This window comes from Prionailurus bengalensis, chromosome D4 (assembly GCF_016509475.1).
Source record: "Prionailurus bengalensis isolate Pbe53 chromosome D4, Fcat_Pben_1.1_paternal_pri, whole genome shotgun sequence".
Taxonomy (NCBI): domain Eukaryota; kingdom Metazoa; phylum Chordata; class Mammalia; order Carnivora; family Felidae; genus Prionailurus; species Prionailurus bengalensis.
The window spans coordinates 22,280,293-22,290,489 of NC_057359.1; the positions used below are offsets into that span (position 1 = coordinate 22,280,293).

At 35.2% G+C, this 10,197-nt stretch overlaps 1 pseudogene; it reads left to right on the forward strand.

The window, feature by feature from the left end:
• Nucleotides 1–3,989: 3,989 nt before the first annotated feature.
• LOC122475528 lies at nucleotides 3,990–4,085 on the forward strand (annotated as a pseudogene).
• The last annotated feature ends 6,112 nt before the right edge of the window (nucleotides 4,086–10,197 follow it).

A 10,197-nucleotide genomic window follows, 5' to 3' on the forward strand; every position in this document is an offset into this window, starting at 1 on the left:
ACATCAAGAAAATGATCAATCCTCTAACAAGACTGACAAAAAAAAAATTAAGACAAAATTACCAATCTGAGGATTCAGATACCAATAGAATAAAAAAGTTCTACTATAAACAACTTTGGTACCACAACTACTAAAACTTCCTCAAGATGAAATAGATAATATGAATGATTCTATAACTATTAAAGAAATTACATTTTAGTACATTCTCCCCCCAGCCCCAAAAAATCTTCAGGCCCCGATGATTTCACTGGAGAATTCTATGAAACATGTAAAAAAGAAATAATAACAATTTTAAGCAACGTCCTGCAGAAGAGGAAGGAACACTTCCCAGCTAATTTTATGGGGTCAGCATTTATCCTTATTCAAAAATGAGACAAAAACAGTACAGAGGGAAAAAGAGAAAAAGAGACAGAGACAGAGACAGAGAGAGAGAGAGAGAGAGAGAGAACTGCAACCAAAATCCTGCATGAACATATATGCAAACATCCTTAAAATAACAGTAGCAAATCAAAATCCAGCAATATACAAAAAGATCACACCATGACTCATTGGTGTTTATCCTAGGAATGCAACATTAGTTTAATATTCAAAAAACAAAGTAATCCACCATATTAAAGAAGAAAAGACACAGGATTATATTAACTGATGCCAAAGAATCATTTCATAAAATTAAACATCCAGTCATGTAAAAATTCAAAGCAAACTAGGGAGAGAATTTGCTCAGCTAGATAAAGGACACACACAAAACCCTAAAGACATCATGCTACTTAATAGTAAAAAGACTGAATGCTTTTTCTCTAAGGTTGAACACAAGGCAAGAAAGTACACTCTCACTTCACCTATTCAACACTGTAATGGAAGTCCCTGCCAGTGAAATAAGGCAAGAAAAATAGCTATTCAGATTACAGACAAAAAGTAGTACTGTCTCTATCTACAAAAAACCATGATTGTTTATGTAGAATATCCCAACTTCTAGTACTAACAAATTGGTAGTGAGATCAGCACATACTGATCAATTGCACTTCTATTCACTGGCAATAAACAACTGAAAACTGAATTAAACTATATACATATATAAAATTGTGATTTTATTATGATATATATACTTTTAAATAGTTCCAAAAATTGACACAAAGGTATAAATCTAACAAAACATGTATAAGTTCTTTATGTTAAAACTAAAAAGTAATGACTGAAAAAAATCAAAGGTAACCAAAATATTTGGAGACATATTATATTCATGGATTTCAAGACTCAACATAGTTAAAATATCAGTGCTTCCCAAATTGACCTGTGTGTTGAATACAATTTCAATCAAAATCCCAGCTGGATTATTTCTTGCAGTTATAGACAAGCTTATTCTAAAATATATATTTAATGACAAAGAAACTAGAATAGCTGAGACACTTCTGGGAGAGAGTTGGAAGATTCATACTTCCCAGTTTTAAGATTTACAATAAATCTTCAGTGATCAAATCACTGTGATGCTAGTGGTAGGGCAGACACATAGGTCAATGAAACTGAATAGAAAACCCAGAAACAGACCCACGCAAATATGCCAATTCTCACAAAAGTGCTAAAGCAATTCAATGGAGAAAGGATGGCCTTCCAACAAATGGTATTCAGATATGCATCCATATGCAATAAAATGGATCTCAACCTAACTTTCACACCTTCCACAAAAATTAACTCAAGATGGATCACAGATTTAAATGTAAAATATTAATGGGGCGCCTGGGTGGCTCAGTCGGTTAAGCATCCGACTTCGGATCAGGTCATGATTTCATAGTTTGTGGGTTCAAGCCCCGCATCGGGCTCTGTGCTGACAGCTCAGAGCCTGGAGCCTGCTTCAGATTCTGTGTCTCCTTCTTTCTCTGCCCCTCCTTCACTCGTGCTCTGTCTCTCAAAAATGAATAAACATTTAAAAAAATGTTTAAAAAATAAATGTTTTAAAAATACATATGTGGAAAATTGTGGAAGTAAATTAACTCCCCTCTGCAGGGGAAGATGTCCCCAAATAATCAAATACCTGTCCTCTCTCAAGCAACTTCAGATAATCTTTAAAAAGAACTTTAAGAATGGAGAGCCACACTGGCAGTGTGGACCCTGCTCAGGACTCTCTCTGTCTCCCTCTCTCTCTGCCCCTCCTCTGCTTGCATGCTCTCTTTCTGTCTCAAAATCAAAAAATATTAAAAAAGAACACTAAGAAATGGCTTTATGCTATATTTCCCCCCAAGCTCCTAAATATATTAATAATATTTTCTAGGAAAGTTACCTTTTAGAATGTTATAATCTATGCATTAAGTTCTTCTGTATTTCACATTATTATTTCTTTCCAATCAAGGTGTTATTAAGCAGCAAATAACATTTGAAAGACATACTTAAAAGTAAACTAATATGTTGGAAAACTAATTACTACCCAAGGTGTCTAGTTTCCCTATCTCATAAGAATTGTGTGTGAATATGATACAGGAATTCGGTCAACCTCAGTCAAAATGACATTGCCTCTGTCCAAGGGCGACTTAAAACATCACCCAGAATAGTAATTCAATGTGGCAACTTTTAAGTGAAATCACTTCCTGTCTGCTTACCATTGCTATTTATTAGTACTCAATTATATGTATGGACTAAGTTCATGATGATGACACATACCAGATAGTAATGATTTTTGAATACGATAAAGGTAGCACTTTTCAAACCTATGACCTGGAAGTGAGAGACTTTAAATTCCATTAATGATTTCTTGAGACAGCAGCCACCCCACTGTGAAGTCCAGGGAAAGGTGTGCATCTGTTGTTAATATATTATCTTAATGTTCCAGCCGTCTGCCCAAATAAAAACCAGGATCAGGAGGTATTAAAATAAGTGTCCTTTCAGAAAGGGAGATAGATTAGGATGTAAAATTACAGAGCCCTTTTCTAAGATTCAATAACTAGCAGAGTAAAATCTTTTCTTGCACTATGGTTACATTTTGGCTTTCTTACTACTATTTCTTACTACTAGTTCTAGGTAGAGGACACATTTCTGAAAGCTACTGGCATAAACAGGAAAACACTAAACCCTTGAGCTATGTTCCTAGATCATGTTTGATGGTGTATTGGGTTCAATAAGCCACATAGCAACAAGCAATCTGCCATTTGCTATTGTCCTTGGTATGTAACCTGATCCGAGCAAAGTAACAGCACATCTGATAAAACTTTTGTGGTATGGACATTTGTCTCACCTCTGCAGCCCAGAGTCTATATATAATGGCCTATGCTCCATTTTAGGAATATATTCTCATATTCCTGAAATCCCAAAACAGGTTGGATTTGTTTTGTTTTCAAACACCTTGGTTGAATATTCTGTTCTTGGAATGCAGGGCTCTTCCTTTTGGGCTTGGTCACTGGGAAACAAAGCTCTAGCAGTTTCCTTCCATGCTTGCTATTGTCTTTACCTGCCTCAGACATAATCTTATATCCACAGACATGACTCTAAGTGCACCCCTGGTTGGCTTACACATCTGAACATTATCTCTGGCAAAACTTGTAGTGCTCTAAAAATTGCCTTCACCCTCCAGATTCATCAGCCATGTCAAAATGAGATGTAAAAAGGAAAGAGAAAGGATGATCAGAAACCAGCTCCACATTTGAACAAATGTTAAGGTTTCTTCAGACCCAATAATTTATAAGGATATGGGACTAAAAGGAAGTATTGTCAAAAATTCTTACTCTTCCTGAACAGGGATGCTTTCTGTGCTCTGTTCAGAGCATATGACACACTGAACTCTGACCTCACATAAGTCCTGTAGAGACTAATTTACCAATTGACTTAGTCTACTTGCTAGTCCCGGCACATCTATGCTTTCTACACCTCACAGTATAAAAGAGGCTAACAATTTGTAGATTATAAGCTTACACATGGTCTACATCTGAAAATGTGCCACATATTAAATAAGTATTAACACCTGGCCCCTGTCCTCTAGATGTTAGTATTAAAATTGAGAAGGCATCGCTTCTCAGCCTTTTGGCAAAGATAAAGTGTAGTATCTGTTCTTATCACTTTAAAATTGAGAAGGCATACATAGAAAAATGAAGACACAGTATAAAAAGAGGAATATAAACATATGTTCACAGAGAATGAAAGCCCAAGAGAATGACTCAGGGCAGTCAAGAAAATATAGCAGGCTATGACACAGAACACAGAGTCAAATCAAATAGAGAAATAGATAAAAGACATTACAACTCCAAATTCCTCATCCTATTAGATGCTTACAGTTAGTTGATGCACTTATTTTTTTCAATGGGTTCTTTATCTAATATTCCTCCTGTTCATGTCATTAATGGTCCTTTAGAACATTAGGAATAGAAATACTAACAGAAGAAGAAAGAAAGAAAGAAAGAAAGAAAGAAAGAAAGAAAGAAAGAAAGAAAGAAAGAAAAAAGAGAAAGAAAAGACAAAAAGAAAGAAAGAAAGAAAGAAAGAAAGAAAGAAAGAAAGATCTAAATGCATAGATTATAAGGAAAGAAAGAAAGAAAGAAAGATCTAAATGCATAGATTATAAGGAAAGAAAGAAAGAAAGAAAGAAAGAAAGAAAGAAAGAAAGAAAGAAAGAAAGAAAGAAAGAAAGAAAGAAATCTAAATGCATAGATTAGAAAGAAAGAAAGAAAGAAAGAAAGAAAGAAAGAAAGAAAGAAAAAGAAAAAAAGAAAAAAGAAAGAAAGAAAAAACCAAAAAAAACCAAAAAACCCCAAAAAAACCCCAAAACACCTATTCCTGAAAAAGATCAGCAGTGGTGTAGCTCTGGGGTGCTTTCTGAACAGTATTGCCTGTTCTCACTCTAGAAGTATATTATACATATATCAATTTAAGTACTAATGGATATTTAGAGCACACTCAGTGTCAGGCATGGTTCTAAACATTTGACATATACTGTATTTCATTGGTCTTAAGATGCACATTTTTTGGTCGCATTTGAACAACCTCTGAAATTGGAATAGGCCTTACACATGATGGAATATAATAATTTAATTGGCAGCATTTTCTCTTTCTTGTTGGTATGTAAAATAATGCTGCAGCTTTAAATCAATAACATCTTTGCACTGATGAAATATAGTCATAATTCTAACATCAGTGTAAGTATCTACACAATCCCATGTAAAATTCCCATTTTACAGAGAAGTTAATACACTCGCCTGGTTTCACACAAGAAATAAACATGAGAGCCAGTTTTCAAACCAGAAAGTATGGATTCCAGTTTTGTGCTCTCAGCCACTCTCCACAGTACTTCTCAAATAAAACAACAACAACAACAACAACAAACAAACAAACCGTAAAGGTAGTAAAAACAGACCTTCACTCCTCTATTAAGATCATCCTTACTGAAAAGAAACATAAAATATCCTGTTTGTGTTTGTTTAAAACCTAAAGTATGGCCATAATAGTTTAGTTAATAAACAGTGTTTTGTCACAAGATGTTGAAGATGACCATGGGAGAAACAGAAACCTACGGGCAGTAATACAGACTCCAGTGCTTTCTATACATGGAAGGATATTGTGCATAATTATCATCTTCAATTCTTATTACGAGTTGTAAAGGAATAAGGCAGCAAAACACCTGGAAGGGATGTTGTAGAGAAGATGCCAATACTGAGTATGTGGTAAATCTGGAAATTACTTAAGGTGACTTTTGTCAACCTCAACACTACTGAGATTTTGGAACAGATAATTCTTTGTTGTGGGAAATTGCTTTTTTTATTGTGGGATGTGGAACACTATCTCTAGCTTTACCCAGTAGATACCACTAATACTCCCCCAGTTATGACAAACAAAAAATGTCTCTAGGTATTAAAAATGCATGCTTGGAGGCAAAATCACCCTCAGTTGAAAATCACTGATTTTTAAAAAAAATTTTTTTCCAATGTTTATTTATTTTTGAGAGACAGAGAGACAGAGCATGAGCAGGGAAGGGGCAGAGAGAGAGGGAGACACGGAATACAAAGCAGGCTCCAGGCTCTGAGCTGTCAGCACAGAGCCCGATGTGGGGCTCAAACTCACAAACAGTGAGATCATGACCTGAGCCAAAGTCAGATGCTTAACCAACTGAGCCACCCAGGCACCCCAAAAACCACTGATTTTAAGTCTCTTTGTTCTACCTAATACATTCTGTTGCATAAAGAAGACAATCAATGTTATGACAATTATGATGGGACTCAAGGAAGAATGGAAGAAAAGGAAAGAAAGAGGGAATTAGGAACAAAAGAATTCTACAATATTTACTAATCTTCATCCTCAGGTAACTTCAGCTCTACACTGAAAGACTAGCTAATATACAATCCTTACCGTAAACCAAACATAAGAAAATTCACCCCTTAATGCAAAGCCCTATTTAGTAACTCTTACATGTAACTTTAGAAAGCATTTAAATAAAACGTTCAGCACAGGAGTGAAAAATAACTGCTCCCTTAGGAGTGCAATGGTTATAGATCTGATCCCTTAAGTACATTCTAGGTTTGTTTAAAAGAATTAATAAACAATGTTATTGACAGACATATGCTCATTTCATTGCGATAAAATTATAATTGAATTGATAGGTAATGATCCTTTAAATCATAAGAATAAAGCTCAAGTGGATGCTTGCATGGACCTCAAGGCAGAATTTCTTTGCATTCATCATATTACTATTGATATGCTGTCATGCTGATATTAATACTCCTGCATGATGCTATATCAATAAGGTATTAACAAAGTTTTCATATTTTCTGTCCTTATGAAGATTTTTTTGAGAAAATATAAAAGAATATCTCTGTGCTAGCAATATAAAATAAATCTATTCCAAATGTATTCACCTATTCAATAAATACTTAAGGAGCACCAACCCAGGATTTCTAATACAATATTAAGTTTCTTCTTGAAATATATCCATAAAAATAAAAACCTAAATCTATATTTCAGCTATGTGTAATTAATATGTTGTATTTGCTTTTATGTATTCTACCTATCTGTAAGTCAGGCTTTCTGAGCATTAGTAAAATATATAATTTAATATAAAACATATTAAGAGGCATCCCCCTCAAGATACGCCCTTGTTAGCTAAAATAAAAATGACTATAGTATATTATTTCAGACTTGTAAAATTACTTTCATCAACAATCTTTTTTTCTCTCTTGATGCTCACAACTACTCTGTGAGATTAAGTAGGTTCTATTTGATTACTGGTTTTATTATTACTACTATATCCATTGTAAAAATTGACAAATGAAATTTCAAAGAGATTAAGTGACTTGGCTAAGAACACTGTATGTCTAATTAGTGAAGGAAAAATCAAGTTGTTTTTTTTAATTCTAAGAATTATTTCCTTCATACTATAATGATGTTTCACTCATTTCCTTTGTAAAATATAAAATTCTTCCATTCCTGTTTTTTTTCTAATGTTTTATTTATTTTTGAGAGAGATGGAGACAGAGTACAAGCAGGGCAAGGGTGGAGAGAGAGGGAGACAGGATCCATGAAGCAGGGTCCAGGCTCTGAGCTATCAGCACAGAGCCTAACGCTGGGCTTGAACCCATGTACCACCAGACCATGGCCTGAGCTGAAGTCAAACGCTTAACAGACTGAGCCACCCAGATGCCCCCTTGTGTACCTAATGTTTAAAGAACTAGATGCTCTTAGCACAGTGCTTCTCTGATGGGAGCAGAGGTCAAAATCACCTGAGTCTGCTCATCTGGGTAATTCACTATCACACTCTTTGATAAACACTGCCTTTAAGAAATAACGTATTAGCAGAAGACCATGGGGGAGGGGAAAGGAAAAAAAAGTTAGGGAGAGAGCCAAACCATAAGAGACTCTTAAAAACTGAGAATAAACTGAGGGTTGATGGGGGGTGGGAGGGAGTGGAAGGTGGGTGATGGGCATTGAGGAGGGCACCTGTTGGGATGAGCACTGGGTGTTGTATGGAAACCAATTTGACAATAAATTTCATATTTTAAAAAAGGGGAAAAAAAGAAATAATATATTCCTATATTAACACTTAAAAATGAATGAGTGCATGGTATATTCCCCAGACTCAGAAAAACTCTTCAGAATGGAGGTTAAGTAGAGAAAATGAAGTAGACAGGACTGAAATAGGAGAAAAATCTGTAAAAAAAAAAAAAAAAAAAAGTGGAAGCAGGTAGTAAAACAAATTCCACTGACTGTTTAAATTTGCTTGCAGGCATCCCTGCCACTGGGACTGTATTTAAGACTGTATTTATACTCAGCCATCCATTTTTAATTAGAAACTCCATTTCCTTCCAATTGCTTTTATAGTGATGCCAAGCACATAACCAAATTTCCAAAAATTGATTTTCTTAGTACTAACCCAATGTCAGCCTGAACTAAAGTGTGCGTCAAAGTCAGTTTTTAAAAATGCAGTGTGTCCTCTGTTTCATATCTTAAAAGTTCTTGGCCTAGACCACTTGGCAGTCCTGTAAATTTGTTAGCAATTTTTCTTTCCATGCAAGAGGACATCATACAATAACATAAGGCTGAAATTACAAGCCCACTTAACATTTCATCAGCGGAAAGGAGGAAAGAAGGGACAAAAGTACTCATTGTCTAGAAAATAGTAATGACGTTTTACATTTATATGGTGCTTTGATGTGTTCCCAAGGTACTTTCACATATATCACCTTATCTAATATAAACCTATAAGCCAGGCAGCAGGAGCCATAGCCTCATCTTGTGTTGGAGAAAATAAAAATTCAGTGATATTAAGTGCTACAGCCAAGGCCACATGCCTAGAAATAGCACAAGAGCACAGATTATTTGACTCATAAACTAGAAGATCTTTCTACATTCTCTATATAAAATACTTAAATACAACTCCCCATACTTATTCTCTGCCTTCTTTGTTATTTTCTATCCTTTCCATGGCTACAGAATGTCTACACTCTCCCAAGGTTCTGCCCTAGGCGCCTCTGCTCTTCTTCCTCTACATTCTGTCCCTGAGTTATCTCATCCAAATATTCTTTTCACTATTAATTTCCTTATTACCAAAACTATCCAAGGTTTTTTTCTCCAACTCCATCCATCTCCAACCATCTCCTTAAATATCATATAGGTGTGTCCAAGTCTATGGAGGTAAAACTGAATTCACCATATATGCCAGTAAAACTGCTTCTTCACTTACATTCTCCCTCTCATGAAGAATGACATCATCATGAACTCAGATGCCCAAGGAGAAGGTCTAGAAGTCCTCTTAGATTCTTCCTACTTGTTGCTCACTCCTCACGTCCAAACACAAAGGCACAGCTCTCGTGGATATAACCTCTGTAATGTTGTCTAATGCCTTCCTCTCCTCTCAATCCCTACTGTCACTGCCTTCTTCATCCCTTTGTTTTATCTTTCCTCAGTTATAATAATATTCTCCTAACTGGTCTCTCATTGGTTTCTCCAAGTTCTGCTGCTCATAGCTGCCAAAAAAAAAAAATTTTTTTTTTTCCTGAAAACACATCTGGTCACATTGACCCCATGCCTCCATGAAGAACATGCCAGTATTTTCAGAATCAAGATCAACCATTAGTTTAGTTCATACAATCTTTCACGATTTTTGCTTCTTCTAGCCACTATGCTGACTCATACTTCTACCCACCCATTCCTGGGTCATATGCAAACTTCACTCCAGCCATGTGGATATTAACAATTCCCCAACCTTATGATGTGGTTCTGCCTTCCAAACTGCCTTGAATAATTCATTCTTTATTTCCATTACTTTTACATAGTTAATTCTTTTTTCCTTGCCAGAACTCAGTTCATACCTCACATTTTCCAGAATACATTTCTCATCCATATAATCACAGTCTAACTTATATGCCCCTGCACTGTATTCCCACTTATCAAGAGTCATAAAATGTTCCTATTACTTAATCCATTTATTTATCCTAAGAAGTTTCACAATATGGTAAAAGTGACAAGCATGAAAAGTCATTGGCATATTCTAGGAAAGCATATAATTTTTAATACCTTTACCTTCCATAAGACTTCTATACTCATTATACAACAACCACTACCTCACATCACCTTCATACCTCAATTTATTTTTTTACATCTGTACAACAGCTAAAGACTGAACATTTTAAGCCATAATTTCCCCCTGGGAATATTGACAGTGTTGCCATCATGTTTTCTCTTCAATAATGTTTAGGCAATTATTTTGACCTATTATTGAAAATTCTATTT